Below are 24,756 nucleotides of genomic sequence, written 5' to 3'. Positions count from 1 at the left end.
TTTCTTCACATTATATATTTCTCAAATACATTCCTACTAGAACGTGTTCAAACGGCTTTGATACAAACAAAGCATGGCTGTCATGGAAACTCCTTAAAGTTACCTCTAGTGAGCCAAGCCCTTGTATACTCCTTGCCCCTTGAATATGGGTGAAACCTGGGACTTAATTCTAATTAATAAAAAATGAATACAGATGTTGGTTGAGTGGATCCTTCTATAACAGCATCTTAAAAGTTTCTTAAATGTGCTAGTTTTGCATCTAGAATGTGGACTGAGGATGGAACAATTTTGAGGAGCATGATAGAAAAATTCAAAACCACATGAACAGAGTGCTAATAAAAGTTTGAATATTAAAGTGCTGCTGGTGAGAGGTTAGGAAGAGATGAGGAGTATATTATTAAGCTGGATGAAGAGATATTATTAGGTGGTGAAGGAACATTTAACAGCATCCTTGCCTGCACCTATGTGGAGAGCACAACCTGAAAGTGATGAATCTGAACATACACTAAGATTTCCAAACAAATCTTGGAAGGTGGGGCTTAATTTCTTCTTGTTGCGTACAGCAAACTGTGAAAATTCCATTGAGCAAAGAATGATTAAACAAAGAGTAACCAGAACCAGATGATTTTGAGAATTATCAGCCTGTCCAGAACAGACAGCAACAGACATTTAATTAAGCTTCATGTCTGGAGAGCACGCTGAAGGGACAAGACTAAGGGTGAGACTGTGTGACTGACTATATACAGCCTTTTGATAAAACCTCAGAAAGATGAAAAGAACAGAGAATTCAATCACATAAATGGTCTTTGAAGAGATTAAGGGAATGACTTAGCAGACCTTCTCAATCAAACCAGAGGCTCTCCCGGAAGCCTAAGGGCATTGTTCCTCAGCCATCTCAGCAAGAGGTCTAGGGGCAGAAATTATTTTCTCAGAAAGATCTGTGATCATGGCTTTTTGTCTAATGGAGTAAATTACAGTGAAATCCATGGAAAGGCCCACACACTTCTTTAAAAAGTCTCCTCTACAGAAGCACCACCAGCTTGGACCAAAAGGGACAGAGAACATACACTAGTAATAGAAATGTCCAGACTTCCAGAATTCTAATGGTAAGAAACTGGCTAATAAAACTGAGGTGAGATGAGAGACTGACCATAAGAAGAAGCTCCAAAGCAATCTCCAAAATAAGTTATCTTATTTATTGCACAGTGTGAGTCAGTTCAAGTCTCAGGGTGCTCTAAAAACCAATGGAAAATTTTGTGTGAGCAACGAAGAGAAGGTGCTAGCTCTAAGAGAGCAACAAGTTAAGCTGAAGACTAGCTAGTGACCAAAGAACGCCAAGGAAAGAGGGCATGTTGAAAAATAAAATAAAATAGAGCAGCCTTCCAGCAATGAGTGGAGCTTAACTGCTGGGTGTGATAGCAACAGAGGCATCAAGCTTAACAAGAGGGAAAAAATACACAAAGAGAGCTCCCTAGCTCCTCTCACTATGTGAAGACAGAAAGTTCTGGCTATCAGCCAGGAAGAGGCCTATCACCAGAAACTGGCCATGCTGGAGCTTCAGCCATGCTTCCAAATCTCTAAAACTCTGAGAAATAAACGTGGGTTGTTTATAAACCATCTGGTCTGTGGAATTATATCAACCCAAAACAGGCAAAGAGCATAGTCATTGACTTAAAGAAAATACAAAGTGATTGAAAAGTTGAAAGATATGCAGTTAAATGTTTTCTCTGCTTGTACAAGCTATACTTTTTGAGGGTCTGAGAACCACTCTCCACCCCTTAGGAGCTAAGTTTTTCTTGCAGCTAAAGTCATTCCTTCTGTTTCCTGGCCTAACGTGCCTTCCTTTGCTGGTAGTCTGTGTGTACTGATTTAGCAGATGAAATTAAATTGAATTATGTCTTGGGAAATTAAGATACCTACCATTTTACATATTGTTTCAGTTTAGATCAATGTAGCCAGTGACTATAATATTGTATGTAGACATAGGTAAGGGCACCTACTTTATAAAACATCAAGAAAAAAAGAATTAGAGGGCATCTCAAGTTTTTATTAAAAAAAAATAAAATAAAAGGCAAAGGATACACAAGCAAAGCAAATATTATGATATTGTTACTATTTTGTAATTTTACTCTGAGGAGAAAATGGGGGCCTCTAGTCTCTCCTTTCCCTCTAAGCACAGGACTAGGAAGGGATAATCAGCTGTTTAGCCCTTCCATGTGCTGCATAAATGACCCCCTTTCTCTAGTGTAAGAGCCTACTAACAATATGATTTTTTTTCCTCATGCCTGCGGATGGGGGTGGCTTATTGCTCCCCAGGGTTTATCAAGCTCTGGGGACTGTGCATGGCATGGATCCCTGTCTAGGTTATTGCAGAGCATGGTTGAACTCTTGGCTCCATCCTGGGTTTCTGCTCTACCATGAACCTCTCCGTGAATGTGTTTTTCTGCAACATTTCTTCCTTTCTGAAGACCATTTCTGCTTTAGCTCAGGGATGGATAAAAAATGAGCCCTGGGAGACTGCCCCCTCACTTTGTTTTCAGAATCTTTCTTTCCACCATCCTATGGGAGCATGTAGACACCATCGTCATTTACTCTCTTTTATCACGCCCTCTCGCTTTCTCTTTCCCTACTTCCAACTTTCAGTGCAACTATATGATGTAGTTTAGTTATTAGTACATTCTAAGAGGAGATGAGGTCTTAAACCCCTCTTCCCTATAGTAATTCTAGTTTTTAAACAAATATCTTGTGGCAGATTTACAAATTTATATTAGATATTAGATTCTAATATTAATATCTTCTTTTACTTTGTCCTGTGGTGACTATTTTAATACCTCTGTCTCTATCACCTCCCTAGAAAATTAAGGCTGCACCTCAAAGTAGAAACTAGTTCATGTAAATAAAACCCAAAATAAACACACTAATATATTCTGTGAATGTGGATTATAGTCATAAAAATCAGTGTATTGAATCAAAAAGTTAAGCAAGAGTAATGAAGAGATAGAAAGTAAAATCTAGTGTGTTAAGAAACCATTGCTGAATTAATAAACTTAGGGACTCAATTCACTTTACTGTGTCTAAGTCACAGACAGTGTCAATCAAGAGCAAGCTAGAGTACGGAAGTTAAGAAATCATAGGCAGTAAAACCTCAGACATCCCTCATAGCAAAATGGTTGCCAATATATCTCCTAGGGCAAGGAAACAAAAGCAAAAAATAAACATATGGGACTGGATCATATAAATGTTCTTCTGTGCCATCTCTTGCTTACTGAGGAGGTTAGTGATCAACTCAGGAGTTTTTGAAAATTCAAAATTCTTGCTTTAGAAGAGTATGTATTCCTAAGGCATATTAAGTAATATGATTCTTTTTAAAAAAGTTTCAAATAGGAATCCAGCAAATATTATGTATTTAAAATTCCCTGTTTTGTATCTACTCTTGATCAAACCCTGTGATGGACTCTGCCAATACAGGACTCAATCATGGCCCCTGTATATGGTGTAGGGAGGGGAGAAGACCAAAACTGAATTCTAAACACTGCTATTGAATGTTGCAGAATATCCATTTTGTACTTGAGTTGTTTGTTTTCTTATGCCTGTATTTTAAGGGTTCCTTGTATATTTTGGACACCAGTACTTTATTATACATGTATTTTGCAAGTGTCTTCTCCCAGTCTGTAGCTTATACAGTCCATGAACCTCTGGTGAAATGATTATTTGTTAGCTTGCTTTTTCCAGCTTTGTCACTGCTCTTGCATGCAGTTACCTATAGGACACTGTGTTCTGCGTTTACTATGATTCAGATAAGCTATCTATTGTACGCCTTTTGTGTCTATGACAGCATCAATTGAATTTCATGACTTACAGGCTGAAAATAAATTTTGGCACCAAACTCCCCATCTCTACTCACTCAACTATGACCCTGGTCTTTAGAACAGGACCTTCCTAGTGTAAGTAATGTACAGAATACCCATGTGAAATCTGACTGTGATCAATACGAGAAAATGTATATTTGAAAGCACTTAACACATTTTCTATCAGGGCAATGGACCTAGCTAAATATTCCATGACTAATTGCAATTTAAATTATCCTAACTGAGCCTATTTTCCCAAGAAGGAACTCCAGTCCATATACAAAGTATTCCCCCAACCTCACGCAAGTATTTCTAGGAGCCTCAAAGGCACATGACATGTGCATACAGGAAAATGTGCCTTCCTGTCCTGCTGCAGGAAACACAGGTTGCCGAGAGTGGCTGTTGCAGCTGTTACACACGCTCCCTGCTCTCTCTACTGGACAGCACTGGCAGGCACTGTTCACCATCCCTAGCAGTGCACACCACCAATGAAGAATTTTTTCTAGGTTCACCTGGCCATGAGTGGCTAGTTCTTCTTTTATGATATGTTCTATACTAGAAAAAATTAATCTTCATGCTAAAACTTATTTCTATCAAGTTTAAATACCAACTTAACTCCCGCAGAATGCCAGGAATAAAGCCGACTTAGCGTCCCTGAACCCAGCTGTGGCCTGCATCTTTTCTGCAGATTGCCCAGGTAAGGCCGCACAAGTGATAACGTTCTTCATCTGCCCAGTGATGAAAGCTATGTCAAGCTGTGAGTTACATGAACATCTATCCCAGCTGCAGAGAACCAAAGATGACAGAGTGAAAATGATTCTCTTTGTTGTTACTGGCTTTAAAGATGGAGTGGGGTCATGAATCAAGGAATGCAGGTGGTCCCCAGAAGCTGGAAAGACAACGGTGTGATTTCTCCCCTATAGCTTCCAGAAAAGAATAAGCCCTATCCATGCCTCAATTTTAGCCCAGGGAGACCTGCGTCATATTTCTCACCAACAAAACCACAAAGTAATATATTTTTTATTGTTTTAAGTTACTGAGTTTATGGCAAATTGCTGCGGCAGTAATAGAATACAAATACAGTATTAACCCACGGCAGGGAAGGAAAAAACAGACAGACAAACAATTGAAGCAAAGCCAATTTGACTTCACAATCCACTCACAAATAATTATCCACCCCATATTATACGTCTGAGTGATTTGGGTGTCATCAAGGTCTATATAACTGATCTTGTCCTATGGACCATAAGAAGCAGACTTGGGCCTGGCTGGGCGTGGCTCAGTGGTTAAGCGTTGACCTAGGATCCAGGCGATCAGGGTTCGGTTCCCGGTCAGGGCACATGCCCGGGTTGCGGGCTGCAGCAGATCAATGACTCTCTCATCACTGATGTTTCTATCTCTCTCTCTCCCTCTCCTCTCCTCTCTCTGAAATCAATAAAGATATGTTTAAAAAAAAAAAAAGTAGACTCGGTGCAAAAAGTTGGGACATGGCCATCAATTTATATTACGTACTGGGAGAATCAGAGAAAATTGGCTGTAGAGAATTTGAAATATTAACATAATATCATGGTTCTACCATTTACTAATAATTTAACCCAGAACTAGCTACTTTATTTATCCAAGTGATAGCGTTAGCAACTGCAACAGAATATTAACTAGCATTTTGATGTGTGTATAAAATGATGTTGCATCATAAGCATGTATTATTTAAAAAGCAAAACACACATATATACTGATGGAAATCAATAGGTAAAATGCTAACCAGATGTCCTGGCACCTAAAAGCTAATCAATAACTAATATTTATATTATTATTAAAATTACATATCCTTTCCTTTCGTACAAGATGAGAATCTCTTCTCTCATTTTCAACATTCATTCACTCATCTATTATTCATTTTACTCAACAAATATTTATTAGATTCATATTATGTACTAAATACAGTCCTAAGAGCTTAAAGCATAAGATTAAAATAGACAAAGTCCTGGAACTCAATGATTATAGATTCAGAAGAGACCGACAATAAATATACAAACACATACATGTGTGTTTCTCCTTTTATTCTGTTAATATTGCTCTCTCAATTTAATGTAGGAAATGTGGCCTATATAATCAATCTAGTATTTCTTAGAGAAGTAGTGGTTTGATCATAGAAGAAAAAACACAATTTATTTTTTATGTGTATAAATGTGTATGTTTACATTGGAAAATAAACAGTTTACCAAGAATAATTTTAGTACCAACTAATTGGGTAAAATCTAGTCATTTGGAAATGTGAATTTGGCTTAGTATGTGTTCTAAATTGGAGCTGTTGAAATATCAGCATTTTCCCCCCTAGTTGATAATTGAGGATGTGAATTACTTTATAATTTTAATTATATCCAATTAATTAATTTGGGTTGGTAATGCTTATAATGTATATTTATTTGAAAGGCAAATTTTTAGAAAATCATTTTCTAAATCCAAATTAAGTAAGCTAGTAATTATCAATCAGCCATTTTCTCATGTGAATATGATAGATGATATGAAATGTGGAAAATGCCAAGCTGGAAAAAAAAATCTCTTTGAGAGCAATGATCCAATAAAATGGATAAGAAACAGTAAAAAAAAAATTTAAAAAATAGTATGTCACACATTTCATTGGCATGTCTCACAAGCCTATCAAGAATATTTATGTTAGTGTTTTTTTTTCTAAAGGAATAAAAACCATGGCTCAGAGAACAAAGTTTGTAAATGGCAGTACTATAGTCATTATATATACATGGCTCCATCATTTTATTGAAAATATGTGCTTTTCAAAGCAGCATATTTTGTAACATCAGTGTCTTGCCTTGGGCAATGCAGGAGTTTAGAAAGAGCAACTACTGGGTCAGTACAAGGCACTCTATCTGTGTTAGGACACAGACTATATGTTATACTGTTCCTAGTACATATATATATATGTTATTTTCCATTTGTAAGAGAGTTTAAAATGTGATGATCCAAAGTGAAATATATTATGTAACTAAAATATTGTGGCTTTCTAAAATTAAAAAGAAAGTTATTTTTAAAATTTTAAATGTCTAAATACTGGGGGGAGGGGCATGGGGGTGAATGACTGTTCCTCTTAGAAGCATGGAAAAAATGAAATTGGACTTCTCCATACAGTTGAAAATCCAATATTCCAAGACTAAGTGCACTTAACAGAGTTGTCTATTGGGAGACTAATGACAAAATATATAAAATCAAGGTGAATAGTTTAGTCGCTCATATTAACATGAACAAGAGAGCAAAACATTCATTTATCTAAAAAAGATTCAAGGTTAATCATTGAAATTAATAGCTACTTGGTATTAATAGTCTGCTCCAGAATTTAATATCTGCTGAACATTCTTGTCTTGCACATGAAAAAAAAGAGACACAAAATTAAGTTATAGTGGTGTATTTAAGTTTCCTAGCTTTGGTGTAGATATTAAGTATTTTAGTTGAAACATTTTTCTTTATTTAAAAGAGAATGGTTAAAATAACCTTAAGTTATATAATTCAGGAAAAATTTAAAGTGATAGCCATATAATTTTACAAAAGCATAAAGTTGCAAATGTGACATTTTTGGTACATTTAAGAATAGCATCTTTTCACCTCGGGATTGAGTGATTGTCCCACGCTTGATTGTTAAGGAACCTAAAATTATCCTAGACATTCATCAAAAATTTGAAAAAATATTTCTATTTTATATGTATCTAAGGAATGCACCAAAATAATTTCAAAGTAAATCTATTTCTTGTTTACTTTATATATGTGTGTACATGTATACGTATACGTATACGTATGTGTATATGATTGCATAAAAGTATATATAATCATTAAAGACTGCTTTTTTTAAGATGTGAGTTAAAATATAAAGTATGTATCTATTATCATTAAATGTAAAAGGAAAAAATTATGAGCTTTGGTTCTTGGTGAAAGTTCCATGTTCATGCTATTCATCTGCCTATTTAACTTTGCTATATTTGAGTACAGTTTAATTAATATAAATCTAAAATTATAAGGGTGTCATATTTTATCCATATGAATGGATTTTGTATGGCTTTACCCATTCAATGGTAATAAAATTAATTTAAGAATACTATGTTAAAGAGATAGTAGTGCTCTTTTGGATTAGGAAATCTGATTATACAGAATTAAAATATTTTGAATGGATTAAAATGATTTATATTTATATTATCTTTTATATTTTAAATACCAACTCAATTGTTATAAATAATAAAACAGAAGATAAAACAATACATTCTTGAATGTCTATTTCTAATTCTGTGGTAAACTAAGGGCCTCACACTAATTTTCAATTAAAAGAACACCATTTGAGAATAAAATTTGCAAAAAATCCTATTAAGAATTTCCGAGATGGAATTAAACATATAGGGTCTGAAATTTAAGTGGAAAAAAAAATTTCTTATAACTTTATCCTTAAGCTGCCTTTTACTCTTAGAGATTCTGGTAAACTCTGGAAAAAGTGATTGTGATGATTTTACTCATGATTGAAAAATTATCCAGGACTTACAAGATAAATGATATAACAGAAAAACAAACATTTCTGGGAACCACAATGATTGCACTTTTAGTATAAATATATTTCCTCATCATATATCTTCAGGGAAAAGCAAATTCAAATGAGGTACCACTAGACACCTATTAGAATGGCTGATTTCCAGAACACTGACACCACCAAATGCTGATGAGGAGACAGAGCAACAGGAACTCTTTCATTCCTGGTGGGAATGAAAATGGTACAGCCACTTTCAAAACTAGTTTGGCTGCTAATTACAAAATTAAACATTTTCTTACCAAGAAATCCAGCAACCTAGTTCCTTGGTATTTACCCATAGAAGTTGAAAATTTATGACCACACAAAATCTACACACAGATGTTTATAGCAGCTTTATTTATAATTGTCAAAATTTGGAAGCAACAAAGGTGTCCTTCAGTAGGTGAATGTATAAACTGCGGTCCATCCACATAATGAAATATTATCTTGCACTAAAAATTAATGAGCTATAAAGACATGGAGAAAACTAAAATGCATATTACTAAGTGAAAGTTGCTGATCTGAAAAGGCTCCATACTATATGATTCCAACTATATGATATTCCAAGAAAGGCAAAACCAAGGAGACAGTAAAAATATCAGTGGATGTCAGGGGCTGGGAAAGAGGGATGGATAAGCAAAGCACAGAGACTGTTTAGAGTACTGAAAATACTCTTTATAAAACCATAATGATGAATAAATGTCATTATATACTTGTCTAAGCCCATAGAATGTACAAAACCACAAGTGAATCCTAAAATGAATTACCGACTTGGTTGATTATGATATGTTATTGTGGGTTCATCACTTGTAATAAGTGAACCACTATGGTAGGGGATGTTGATAATGGAGATAGGCATCTGTGGGAGCAAAAGATATATGGAAAATCTTTATATCTTACTCTCAACTTTATTTTAAACCTAAAGCTACACTAAAAAAATAAGTTTTTTTTTTAAAAGTTAAAACAAAATAACACAATATAATCATGGAATGACAAGTCACAAGAGAAAAATAAAAAAATCACAGCCCAGACACATTTTTAAAATCAAATTGCAAAAGCGGTTTTACAAACAAGGTTACTCGTATCACTTTGATGGGAGTGTAAATGGAAACAATTTTCTAAAGAGAAACATACTCACATAATCATATGTGCCATTAGATATGGAAATCTGCCTTCTAAAAAATGTATATGTATATATATAATTTAGAAATGATCAAGTAATTATAGAGATGCATATGCAAAAGTATTTCTCATATCAAGGGTCTCATAAACTACTTATACAAGCTGAGGACATATTTAATAAAAAAAAAGTTAGAATATTATTTCAGCAGAATTTTCACTGTATCAACTTCCAACCAACTGAACAAGATTATAAAAGATCAGCTCTTTTTAATAATTGAAAATTAAGGGCCTTATAATGATCCAGTAATGCACTTCAGTTAAGTGAATTATGACCTATCCTTTCTATCTGTAATAGAGTCATGATGACTCTCTCATAATGGTCAGCACTCTGATAGCCTACACAAATGTACTTGCTATGGCCTCGTTATTTCTTTCAGCTTCACAAATACGTGACCCTCAGTCTCACTCCCAAATCAGCCATTCTTGCCTGCCCTAAATTTCTCTTAAATCTTAATCATTTTCCAGATTCTGGGGCATAACATTGCTGTTCTCCTTGCCTAGAAAATCTTTAATTCCTTTGTCCTTTGGGTAAATCTTCTTAGTCATCTAGAAATCTTCAAATGTTCAACCATAATGAATGGTTCTAGTAGCAACTCGTAATGAGGAGCTATATTTAATGACTAATTAAAATTTCTGGTACTTGAAATACACATTATCTATTCAAACGTAATTGGATAATGAAAGGCATTTGTTTCACATTATGTATTTATAGCAAAGTTCAACTCCTAATGTCAAGGACCATAGAAACTACATATGCATAACTGTGAACATATTTTAATACAGAAGAAATTGATAATGTGATGACTTGCAATATAGTATGATCAGCCTTTCTTCTTTGGAAAACTAAAAAGTGATTATTGTATTATTTGGAGACATCCAATACTGCATCTGAGTCTCACAATATCTACATGAACTTTCACATTTGCCTAATGCCACTGTGTCATTTTCCTCATCTGGCGTGGAAGAGTATTGGCCCCCACACTGAGTCATCTCTAACTAATGCAAAATATTTCCTTCTGTGTGCGCAGAGGGGGGGGCCTACTTAACTTACTTTTAACTATAATTAAATATATTTATATACTTTTGATTTATCATTTCTATTTTTATAAGCTGTTTCAAATCCCATTAACTTCAGAAATTTTTTAACTATACTTTGTTAACGCATTCTATTTTTTACTTCCACTTTTTATATATTAACTCATTGGATTTATGGTTTCTAAATATTTCCTCCAATTCCATAGGTTGCCTTTTAATTTTCTTTTGACATTCAGAAGCTTTTTACTATAGTCCCATTTGTTGATTTGTTGATTTTTTGCTTTTGTTGCTTGTGCTTTGTGTCATATTTTAAAAAAATAATTGTCAAGTCCAATGTATGGAAGCTTTCTTCATATGTTTTCTTCTAGGAGTTTTAAGTTTCCAGGTCTTGTTTAAGTCTTTAACCCAATTTGAGTTAATTTTTGAGTAGTAGTGGTACCTCGGTTTTCGAACGTCTCCATTGGTGAACATTTTGGGTTACGAATGCCCTAAACCAGGAAGGAAATGCTCAGTTTTCAAACTCATCTCGGAAGTGAACATGCCACGTGGCTGCCGCTGAGGGCAAGGTCCTGAGGCCTCACTGTTGGCTGTGGATCCCTCGGTTTTCGAGCCTTTCAGAACTCGAACAGGCTCCCACAATGGATCACATTAAAAAAACGAGGGGCCACTGTATAAGGGGTCCGATTTTATTCTTTTGCATTTGAATATCCAGGTTTCCCCCAAATCATTTATGGGAGACTATCCATTCCCCTTTGAGTATTCTTGACATTCTTGTCAACCATTAGCTAATTTTGTGTGTGTGTGTGTGTGGAGGGGTATTTCTGGGCTCTCAATTCTGTTCCTCTGGTCCATGTATTTGTTTTTATGCCAGTACCATACTGTTCTAATTACTATAGGTCTGTAATACAATTTGAAGTTAGAAAGTGTGATAACTCTAGCTTTGTTCTTTCTCAAGATTGCCTTTACTATTTGAAGTCTTTGTGAATCCATGCAAGTTTTAAGATTGTCTTCTGTTTTGGTGAAAATTCCATTTAATTATTAATAGGCATTGCATTGAATGTATAGAGGGCTTTGGGCAGTATGGACATTTTAACAATATCAATTCTTCTAAACCATGGACATATGATGTCTATGTCTGTCTTCAATTTCTTTTATCAATGCTCTATAGTTTTTAGTGTATGGCCCTTTCACTTCCTTGGTTAAATTTATTCCTATGTATTTTATTGAGTTTTAATTTATCTTTATTGTTGAAAGTATAGATGTATGTCTCCTTCCCCCCCCCCATTGATCTCCTCCACCCTGCATCCTCTCTGCTATTGTAAATAAGATTGGTTTTTCGAATTTTTTTCAGATAGCTTTTCATTAGTGTATAGAGATGCAACTGATACTTTTATATTGATTTTGTATCCTTAAAATTTACTTAATTTGTTTATTAGTTCTAACACTCTTTGGTATAATATTTAGAGTCCTCTGTAAGTAAGATCATGTAATCTGCAGACAGGCGATGAAAACAGTTTTATTTTGTAATTTTAACTTGTCTAAAATTATACAAAACAATTGCTACATAAGTTTTCAGCTCTGTCCACCATATACTATTTTTATGAAGATGTTTCAGTGGATTTTTCTTCCTACTAAGATATATTCAATTTTGCAGGTTTAAACGCATTGCCAATTGTATCCTGGACTTGTAAAAACATTCATATTAGAATCTAACATTGACAGGTGCAATGATTACTACTAATGAAAACATGGATTAGTATAAACAGAAAAAAGTAACCAATAAAATTGATTTATATTTCTGGATTTTTGTGATTTAATAAACATTTAAAGCTAAATTTAATTTCTTCTGACTTCTCATAGATTATTTGCCATATCTAAGTTAAGCATAATATAATAATATTAATTGATGCTGTCTTTCATAGATGTATACTTCTAATACTGTAAAATACTCTACAAACTTAGAGCTTTGTGTGACAGTACATTTAACCATAAATCTGGTCATATTTACTGAATTTTTTCAGTGTTTAGCAAGCAATTGTTTTCTGCAGTAAACATGCTGACTGCTTTTAGTGGCCTTCTGAGTATATATCCCCATCTCATTTTATTGCTGTGATAAAATGTCAGCAAAAATGTATGCATTCTTTAATAGCCTCCAGAGAAAGCTGAACTTAAATCAGATAATAACAACTGTGATGATAAAAGGTATATGTTTTGGTATTTGGGGTACAATCACATGTATTTGCTGAGAAGACATTTTGTATTGATGATTCCAATGTTTATGAGTAATACATATCTCTAGGTGAATATTTAAGATGATAAAAACAGGTCTGTTAAATGAACTGTTCTTTCATCTACTACCATCAATAAATCATCTCTGTAAACGAAAGAGTGTATCCAGTGATATAACATTTTTTAACAGTAAGAATAGTACAGATGACAACGTACACTTAGCTATTTGCTTTTGACAGCATTCTTACAAAGCTGTGCATAGGCACAGATATCCCCTTGATGAAATAAATCTAAAAAGAAAATTAGAGAAAGTTTTGAGCTTATTGACTTGCGAACTAAAACCTAACGGGCATTTCAAAATCAGAAGAAAATTCTTATTTCAAGACTAATGAATACATCCTTCAGCCAAGATTTAGGTGAAGATATGTTGAATATTTTATAGCCACTACCTCTAAAATGTGAATTCTCAATTACAGGGATTGAAGTTCTACAACTAGATAAACACATGGGTGCACAGATTTCTAATCAGGGCCTACCAATGTTGATTATTTGTCTCTGTGATATAGATTTAATTTAACTTATATACATTCTTGTCTTTATAAGTTTATTGCAATATTGAAGTTTCATCAGTAAATAATTTATAATTTTGAACAGACAATTATCAACTGACGGATGAGGAAATCTAGTAGCATGGCTGAATAAGTTTTTTTTTTTATTGTATTTAGAGAAAGCACAAATGGGAGGAAAGTAATAGTGTTGTCACTGAAAGTTAAGAAATTATATTTAAAGAAATGAGACTTAATAGTTAAAAGTCAATCCACATCCAGAAAGACAGGTTCAGTTGCTTTGAGATTCATGACACAAAACAAAATGCATAGTTCTCAAGTGTCTGCCAAGTTGTAACATCACAAGAACTAAATAAAACTAATTTTGACAAACACAGTTCTGGTTTATTCAATTTGACTAAATAAACCTGTTCTGTAGGCATGGCCTTCAGTTAAACCAGTATTTTTCTCCTTTCAAATAATGAGCAAATAATGATCAGGAAAATATTACATTTTTATAGGGTTACAATAAGTGGGAGGGAAAAATGTTAAATTACCTCTGATTATATGGCGATTAAATCACTAGCATCATGCCTCCATTTTCCCAATATGTGTGTTTTAAACATAAACTCTGAAGCAAAACATGAAATTTCTGGATTAAAGAAAATTCAATCTAAGTAATGAGGAATACTAACTCTTAAATTTTAATTGGGCTGTAAAAGTTATCCCTATTACAAGCATATCCTATATATGGTTAATCACGTCCCCTCTTTTTTGCCCTATGATTTCAAAATGAAACACAAGTTGGGGGGAGGGGGAATGCACTGGATGTTTAAGGTTACATAGTTTGCATTTTCTATTTTATTTAATCACCAACACCATGTATCTAATAAACTTTATTTGCTCTACATTGCTAATAAATGTCATAAATAATTCCTCTCTAACTGCTGAACCAATATGTTCTGTTATAGTACTAAATTAAGAAATGCCTTAAAATAAAACATTGAAAAAATTATGTCACTTACAGCAAGTGAAGAGGGCAATGATTTTACCTCTTCGGCCATTCACTATAAATCTACATCCCTAATTTCAGAATTTGATTGCTAAAGAGTAAATGTGGTTTATTTCCTTCCCAAATGCCACCATATTTGCCATTAAGTAGTCCCATAAAATTATAATGTGAACAAAAGTGTGTGCATGACAGCCGGGGGCTTAGGCAGTAAACCTCTGCAGAGCAATGTGCTGAACATTTTGTTGCTGATTCTGTTCATTTAATTCTTGTTTAAGAGTGGAAGATAAAAACACTTGGAACTCTCTCTAGCTCACCAAATGCTTCCGGCTACTTCCAAGACTTTGCCTATAAGAGACTGCACCTTAGTTTCCCACGTTCCTCCACCCCAATGTGGACCACACGGTTTCATCTGGTCATTACAAGGTTTAGGCTCTCAGTCTCAAGGAAAATACCTCGTTTTTTGGCAGGAATGGAATCAAGGCCTATCAACAATGTTGCAGATGCTGCTGGTAACTATTCCACGCAGATATTTACCGCATTTATTCTTTCATTGAATTTCGTTGTTGTTTTCCTGTTTTCCATTCCAATGATTTCTGCTCTGAGTTTATCCCTTTGTCTCACTTGCTTTGGGTTACTCTGCTCTTATTCTAGTTTCCTGAGGTAGAAAAGTAGATTTTGATTTAAGGTATGTCCCCTTTCCTAGTGTAAGCCTTTAGTGCTATAATTTCCCCTCTCAGGTGCTTCCAACATATTTTAATGTTTATTTCCATTTTCTTTTAATGCTATGTATTTTTAATTTTTATGAAAGTTTCCTCTTTGACCCCTGGGTTATTTAGAAGTGTGCTGTTGATTTCCAAGTGTTCAGAGATTTTACATTCAAAAAAGAACAGTCATATTTACCTATCAAAGGCCTTACTGATGGATTGAACCATTAGAGACCTTAATGAAAAGAGGGAGTAATTTGCATGTCCTGAGAAAGTGAGGTGGACCAGAAAGGTTCTAAAATGCAGTGGATCTGAGGCTTGGACACATTTTGCTTGTTCCAGCAAGATTCTCTGGTCAATAAAGTTAATGTAGGTGCATTAAAGTTGGGAATACAGTACTCTTTACCTTACAGTAGAATGAAATTTTTTTGGATATTCCTAAGAAGACACTAGGTCACAATGAACTTGATTCTTCAACTAACATTTCTTAGGTAAATTTGTAAAAAAAGAAAAAAAAGTTTACAGAGGACTTCAATGACAGGAAGCTTCTGCCTACTACCCTCCCATTCTTTATTTTTTTAAAAATATATCATTATTGATTTCAGAGAGAGGAGGGGAGAGGGATAGAAAGAGAAACATCAATGATGAGAGAGTCATTGATCAGCTGCCTCCCGCACGCCCCCGCCTAGGGATGAAGCCCGCACCCCAGGCATGTGCCCTGACTGGGAATCGAACCTCGATCTCCTGGATCCTAGGTGGATCCTCAACCACTGAGCCACGCCCAGATGGGCTACCCTCCCATTCTCTACTTTGCTGCTCAAAAAGATGAACACATTGCCCCTTCATCACCTTTAACATTCCTTGTGAAAATATACTATACATTACTTTGACATTCTCAACGTAATAACTAACCTCCCATCTGTAAAGCAGTGGTTTCAGAGTTGATCATAACTCTGATAAAGGACTTATGATGATTCAGATTACGAATGAGAAAGAGAAAGAGTGATTTGCTGTCTTAAATTGGGTATTCACATTTATGACGCACAAGGGAAAATCAAGAATAATATGTATACAATGTTATGGGGATATATTGTGTATAATGTGCTAGTCATTCCATTACACCCTTTCCCTATCATTCAGAGAAATCTAAATTTTATTCTTTTTAGAGGCAATGATTTGTATAAGAATATTTTTATAGAAAAATTGAAGAAGCTGTTTATGTAAGGCAATTAGGAAGTTGCCTAGATACAAATTCATTGAACTAAAAAATATGTTCCAATTGCCATTCAAGCTTGAAAACAGCAAAACATCAGTTCGCAGAACCAGAAAAGGGCCTTAGAGAGCAATAGGAGATGAAAATCATCATTATGAGAGCACTAAAGAAATTAGCCTTGAGATAGCCCCTCCCTCCTGCTCTCATTTACATCTTAAAAGTCATCTGAAAATTGGTTTGTAGATGAGCACTTTTTTTGAAAAATTTCAGGAAAACAGAAAATATTGGATGATAATACTTGTCTTTCTGCAGGTAAATTTCACTTTATTTTTAGAAACCCTTTTTTTATTATAACCCAGTTTTAATTAATCAAAAATGTCATTGTGACTATTAAGTTCTTTGCTTGTAATGTATGTTTGTGAGATAACGAACCATTTTTTCTCCCACTGTGTAAACGACACCATAGGGACTAATAAGCACTTTTAGAAGTTGTGCAAACTCTTTTAGGTCACTGAGATACCACTTAGGAAATTAGCACTCATTATACTAAAAGATACCCTAATGGCTTGGAAAGGTCAACATCATTTTCAAAAAATTATGACTCCCTGAGAGTGTATTGCTTCAACCATGGTCATATTATTTGCAGTGTATTTGGCTGGATGTCTGTAAATAAAGATCTCCTTGTGGTGTGGTAAATGATAGTTTATTCTCCTATACAGCAAAAGTACCCTAACTCAGTTTTAAAGATAACTCTTACATTATATTTTTATGTAAATAAACCAAATATAGTTGATCTGTTTACTTTCAAAGATAAAGATTTCACTACTTCTTTAAAAGTAGTCCTAATTGGTCCATCTGATCAGTTTTGTACATTATTCCTAGACACATGATAATTATCAATGATTTATGTATGTAGAATGACAATTATGTATTTGTAGCTATGATGCTGTGATGTGAAGGTATTAGAATGTGATTCTACACATTATTGCCACCCTTAGAGTATTTAGTATATATTAAAGTCAGAGTCTATGGACTATGGTATATAATGATACACATAACTCATTTATTTAGATTTTTGTATGTGCCAGGCATTCTTCTAAGCACCTTATGTTCCTCATAATCATTCTATAATGCAAGGTTGGTTGTTATATTATGTGCTTAGACATATGAGGAAAGATAAGAAAATCAGCCTATGAGAACATAAATGTGCAGTTTCTCACAAATGCGAAAACCCAAATGTGTAAGCAAAAACCAATAGAGCTTAAAGATGAACGAAACTACAATTACAGTTGAGGATGTCAAGTCTTTGAGTAATTGATAAAAATACTAGACAGAAAATCAGCAGGTTGTAGGAGAACAGAAACATACAGTCAGCAAATCTAACTGGCATTTATAAAACACTCCAACAGCAGAATTCCCATTTTTTTTAAAGCATCCATGGAACATTAAGATAGACCATGTCCCAGACAATAAAACAAACCTTAACAGATTGCAATGCAGTTTATCATAATTGAAAGGCAGTTTATCAAGTGAAAATGACATCATACTGGATTAGACTGAGCTCTAATCCAATGTTCTATGTTTTTACAAGGAGAGGGAAATCTGGACACAGCAACACAGAGAGGAAGAACACCATGGGATACAGGAGGTAGAGATTGGAGTTATGCATCTACAAGCCAAGAAATACCAAGGATTTCTCATAAACACTGGAAGCAAGGAAGAGAGACAAAATGATCCTCCTCTGGAGATAGAGCAAAGCCCCAACAACACCTTAATTTAAATCACTATTTTCCAGAGCTGTGAGAGAATAAATTCCTCTTGCTTTAATTCACCTTGTTTGGGATCTTTTGTTACAGCAGCCCTAGGAAACTATTACACTTTCCCACTTCTCATTCAATAAAGTCCCATTTGAAATTGGCCATGATGGGAATTTTTACAACACAAAAATCAGTAAATAGAATTTAATGCTGATGCTAAAAAAAAAACTTTTAGTTTGATGATGATAATTTGCATGAGGTTAGAAGTAGTTGCAGTAAATCATAAATAAGATTTAGTGACAATGTATTTATTGGGATAAAGCCAGATTATGATACAACTCCATTTATCAAATCATAGTAGAATTGCAAGCATAGGTTGGTTACATTAAAAATCAAAATACTCTGATAATTAACTGGACATACATTGTATAACATAAAGAGTATTCCCTCATGGTCTGAAAATGACTTTATATGAAACGATGGCGATTAATATTTCAAGTTTTCAGAGACTCTGACACGTGAAGTAACAAAAATATATAATGGGGTCTGTACGAGTCTTGTGAGAGAATATGACATTTTCTTCCCCTACCCCTTCCTTCTTCAAAGTTAATTGAGAGAGGAAACTGACCACCATTCGTCTGGGATATGTGCATATTAGAGCATATTAGATGGGTAAGGGGCCAAGTTGAAAAAAGATAGATCATCTTAGAGTATTTTTAAAAATTGACAACCCTGGAACCCAGTATAGACTTATCAATTCAGAATAAGAAAAATAGAGTGGCATGAATTGAAATTTATCAAAGGTTAGCCGAGTCATTACAAAGCATATTCAGAACTGGCAAGTACTCAGATCAATATTCTTTAGATTTTCCCCTTAATTAGGGGATCCCATGATTCTAAGTTTTCCTGATTATCCTCTGTCTTTGTCTTTCCTCCAGTGCCTTTAGGAAGAATGCTATAACCGCCTCCTATTGGCAGTGATCCTTTGCCAAGTGTGCAACCAGAAGAGCTGTGTGTTTCTAACATTCTCAACTTCCTAGTATGGGTCAGCAGTTAGCATTTAAGAAACATATTATTGCTTTTGTTCAGAGTCACCTTAATTTGGCTAAAAACCACAGAGAGGCATTCTTCATTCTTCCTACAGTTTCCCAGCAGGCCTGTATACATTGCTTTTGATAGGGGCACGTATAATGTCCAAAGATTGAGCACCTGAATTAATCTGAAATATAATTATATTACTTATAAAATTGTAGAACACATGCACTTATGTGAGCAGGGATTTAAGTTTCTTTTTCATTAGCTTCTCTCTCCTAGGCCTTTACACCCATATATTCCCCTTCACTCCAAAGCAATTAAGGAGGTGACACAACTGTGGACAATGTATCCTTGGACATGGTGAGGCCAACCCAACCAGGAGTCAAGATATCATCATGACATCACCAGGTAACCAAAAACAATAGCTGATGCCTGCAGACCTCTGGGACTGCACATAGCTCCATTCCATACCCAGGCTCAGTTTACCCCATTTTCCTATGTAACCCTATTCCTCAGGACATTCCTCAAGACAGGTTTTAAATGTTCCTATTCTCCCTGTCTTCTTGGTTGGCTGGCCTTCTCAATAAACGCCTTCTGTGATTCAACCCTGCCTCTGTTGAACTGGAAACAGTGACAGGCAGCCCAAGCCCCACAGGGGTTTCCTGGTAACGCTTTGTTTAGAGTTCTATTTTAGGACATTATTAGAAGAACACGTCTGTATCGTCATTGACTTAGGGTTTCCACTTGACTTCATCAAACACCTGCTTTCTATAACATTGTTTAGCAATTATACATTAGCTAATGGCATATGGGTTCCATTTTAATCTGTGTTGCCAATCTTGCCTTGTCATTTAATTACAAATAACCATGTTCATAATTCAGTCACCAAATAAGCCAGTTTAACAGCCATTAAAATAAAAACTAGTTATTTCATTAATTACATGACAAATGGAAGTTGATAGTTTATTTGAAGCATATTGTAGACTCATCTCTCAAAATATTTGATACTTTTATGGCTTTTGTTTGCCTCATTGGGAAATAAATCTATAAACATAAGATGGGACAAAGCATTTCATGATTGTTTTCAGATCTTCATTACCTCTGAAAATTACAGGCTTAATGATCTGTTTCTTTCATGCTGGCTGGTTGGTGACATCAGACTCATTTAACTTGGTCATCCAGCCAAAACATTGTGCTGACTCTGCAAGTGAATTAAATACTATCGAACATCCTCATCTGAGGATGACTGTATTCTTTACTGTAAACAGTACACATGGAACAAATATTTTTCAAGTAAATATTTTTATATAGTGTGAACCAAACTGTACATGTACAATTATCTCTATCGTTTGAGATTTAGGAAAACAAAAATAGTATAATGTATTATGATATAATGTAAAGCTTTTGAAAGGCAGAGACATTCTGGATAACACAGAAAAAAGAAAAAAAATGAAAGATGCAGAAAATATCAAGGGGCCCTGAACTACCAGATCATAAGAACGTATGGGCCTCAGATATACAACCTTTGCTGGATGCCTATCATTTGTCTGGAGCTACCGAGTGTGACTCTGAATCATAGTTTATAGAAAATAACGTAGGTTGTAATTTAGTAAATGCTTCTTGTGTTTTTGGAACCCTCAACCATGTTATATAAATGAGAACAACTATTGTGGTTTGAATCGAGTCACTACAATATTCATATACTGACCCTAACCCCCAGCAGCTCAGAATGTGACTTTAGAGGTAGAGTCTTTAAAGAACTTATCAAGTTGAAGTGAGGCAAAGGGTGTCCCTGTACATAGGGATAATGCTATGTGAAGAGGCACAGGGAGGGGATGATCTTATAGAAGCCAATGAGAGGGGTCTGGAACAAATCCATCACTCACAGCCCTCAGAAGTCCCCTCCTGACACCATAATTTCAGAATTCTGGACTCCAGAACTGGGAGACAACATAATTCTGTTGCTTAAGCCACCCAGTTTGGTGTCCTTTGTTATGTCAGCCTTTACAAACTAATACCACCACCTTCATCCTGCATGAGCCCGCCTACCTGATGACAGTGTTTGGACTAGGGCTGGCACCTGCCCATCCTGGACCACCACAGAGGCTCACTTTGCTAACACCGTGTCGGGGATTGGGTGAATGGCCTAACCACAGGCCAGAGCTCTTTCATGGAGGTATTTGGATTTAAATGCAGATAATAATACCCCTACCCTGGGATGGGAAAAACTGGAAAATACGCGTCCAGGAGCTGCTGATTGCCCTTGTTTCTCTCCATGGAGAAAAACAATGAGCAGAAATAGAAAAGGCTGCAACCCAGAGAGGAATAAGGACAAAGGACAGAAAACGGCAAGGTCACTGGTTGTAGTTCTCAAATGTGCACCACTCCAAATTTTCCTGATTATATTAAGCATTACAGGGAACCTTCTAGTTTCTTTTGCTAATTATTTTGTTTGATGTTGTGCAAATTTCTTAAACTGTTTGACCCCAACTTCTCGCTAGTAAAATGATATTAATATTAGTTACCTATAGAGATTATCAGAGGTCAAGGTAAATGTTTTTAAAGTTCCTGGCACATAGTATACATTGATTTAAATAAATATATTTTTAATATCACCTTCACTATTGTCTAAGCAAAACTAATAACCGATTAGTATACACGGTGCACCATAAGGAGGTTTAGAATCTTGACTTACTGAGCTATCACAACTTCATACCCTTCACTGTTCGCCTGCCTGCCTGCTGTGTCTAGGTCCTATCTAGTGGGTGTGCTTTTCCCTCCACTTTATCCAGGCTTCTCCCTGACCCCAGTTAAGTCTCCACTGGCTTCCACATTCAGTGCCTCTCACTCATCCAACTCCCTGCCGTTTGAATTATTTCTCGCACTGCCCCGACTTAATTCTGCTTGTTTGTGATTCCCATCATAATGGGCACTGCCAAAATATATGGTCATTGTCTGGCAAGCCATCAACGAAATCACCTGAATGAAATCTCATTTTCTTTTCCGAGTCGTTGGCTGTCATACAAGCACATTCTCCCTCTGACAAGAGGAAAAATGAATGCGATGGCCGTAGTTTAGCAACTAATTTACTTCTGTTGCAGAAAAGCAGCTGTTTAAGTGAGTTCAATCACAAAAATTTAAAAAGAAACAGCCTGGTTGCTAACAGACAACCCTAAAATGGTCTAGAATCTGCTTTTTAATATTTTGCTTCCTTATCTATATAATGTATTCTTGCAATAAAATTGCTTAAGGCAGCTTCGAAGGTAATTTTATAATTTCTACACATGAGGCCACCTTGCTTTGTATGCACGACTTTTCACAATCTTCTTTTACCTGAGCTAAACCTATAGTTTTTTTTTTTTACACTCACTGCTCTTTGGCCATAACTAGAGGCCATGAAATATAAATGCCTCTTTAAGAGATAATAAAAATGAATCATTAAATGAAATGCACACTTTAGAATGGAAAGATAAGCAAAATTAAATAATTTCTAGGGGGTAAATTTAATAATATTACATGTTTTTAAATAAATCTTTCACATCTACATTGTCATAGGAGTGATTTTATTAATGTTTTCTAGATAGAAATAAGCTGTGACAAGATGCAAAAGAATGCATGTCGCATTGATGTTTACAAACTTTGAGTTCATAATTTAATAAATGTAATAAAATTAAACTTTACTCATCTTGGTTACTTGTAACAAAATTATAGAGTAAGTTGATTTGTTTTCAAAGTTTATCATTTTTTTGGACACAGGTTATGTTGAAATATGTCTTTTAAAATCAAATTTCTTCTTAGTAGCTCTTTAGTTACTCATTAGCATTATCCCAACAAATGCTATTCTGTGGTAGGCCCCAGAAATAAAACAATGAATAAATTAAACTTAATACAGGCAAGATAAGCATTGCTGTACAAGAGAAAATCAAATCCTTGTCAGGGAAAGCGCAGGATGCTGTGGCAGCACACAGAACAGGTAACTAATGTAATCTTCAGGGATAAATCACACTTTATGCTCTATAGAGGGATACCCCCAGGCTACCAGAGAGGAATCACCTGCAGGCAAACCTGGACGAGACTGCAGGTGCCCTTCCTCACCACCCCAGTAGAGCGACCTAGAGCTCTAGTGTTTCTGCTGGTGGAGGATCTTGCCTTCAATTTGTAAAAGACACACATCTATGAAGTGCAATAAATGAAGTATGTCTGTATTTTTCAATCCCCCACCCTCATAAACAGTAGAAAATGACTACTTGTAGAATTCACAAAACCCAAACCCTGACTTTACATGTAGAAAAAACTGAATTTGTACAATCTGGATTTATAGTTAGAATCCTGCTTGAACTTCTTTGGCAGCAAGGTGAATAGCACTGTGGGTGTGGGGAGGGTGGAGGTTTTATCTTGGACTGTTTGCAAATGAAGCTTCAAAAGCTTCAACCTTCTGAGCCATGACTACCACCAGCTGTAGAGTGACCTGCATCACCATGGTATCCCGATGGCCTCACCCACTGTCCCTGCGCTGGCAGTTAATGAAGAACTAAGGACCTTAGGTTCTCAGCACAATTTCAAAACCCCCTCCTCCCTAGGTTAAGGAGCCTAGCCCAGCAAGTAGGGTTTCACATGGGCCAGAACTGACATGGGCATCATTCATCTGCAATTGTAAGAAGTATGGAAGTCAGAGAGTATGACCAGCAAAGAGCTTAAAGATAGAAAACAGTTCATAAGCCAGAGAAGAGGTCAAATGGTCCAAAAGAAACCAGGAGCACCAAGTAACAAACTCAGAGATCAAAATACCAGGGAGATAAGCAAAATGCAGTAGGCACAGTATAATCAAAAGAGGCCTTGAGCACTTACCGGGAGAGGTCCTTCTGACTGAGCCACCTTCCTGTAGGCAGGTGCTTTGGGGGTGGGAAGGCCCGCTGTTAATATAGGGCCAGGGAAAAGAGGCAGGCAGGGAAAACAGGGGTTGACTAAAACCTATGCAAAACACCTGTGTGTGCATATACTCAGTACAACTGTGGACTCAGCTCAGCTCGTCACAAGGGAGTACCAGGCTCAAGAATTTGTACTATAATCAATTAAAAACTCCAACCATAGTCTTCTCCTGAAGTCCACCGAGAGCTCCTAGAAACAGCGAAGTCACAAAGGAACAAAAAGATTAAGAAGGTTTCAACATTTACTCTACAAATTAAGTGGCCTCTTTGAAAGATAACACCTGCTATCAAGTTTGAGTGGGAGAGCAAATTCCCAGGCAGTCCCAGGCAAACAAGGGGAGGAAAGAGATTTGACTGGAGAAACCTGGGGAGTTAGAATCAGGAGGCTAGCAGTGAGTGGGCTGTAGGGGAAATGTTTGGCAATCATCAAAACAGCCTGGCTGGCAGAGGAGGCAGGCCAGAGAAGAATCCCAAAACCTGCATCTTCTAAACTCCTAAAACACACACCCACTTCCACACTCCCACACACATTCTCATGCTCACACACACGCAAGTTGCCAACAAAGAGTACAAATTTACATATAGGAAAAGCACACACACACACAAAAATCCTATCTCTGAGATTAGAAAGATAGGTAATCACATTAGAGATTGATTCTTTGAGCAGAATGTAGAAAATTAAATAAATAGGACTAACTTGGCTG

The sequence above is a fragment of the Miniopterus natalensis genome, chromosome 6, assembly GCF_054644295.1.
Source record: "Miniopterus natalensis isolate mMinNat1 chromosome 6, mMinNat1.hap1, whole genome shotgun sequence".
NCBI classification, from domain to species: Eukaryota; Metazoa; Chordata; class Mammalia; order Chiroptera; family Miniopteridae; genus Miniopterus; species Miniopterus natalensis.
The sequence above is the reverse complement of the archived record's forward strand: the minus strand, read 5'-3'. Positions refer to the sequence as shown.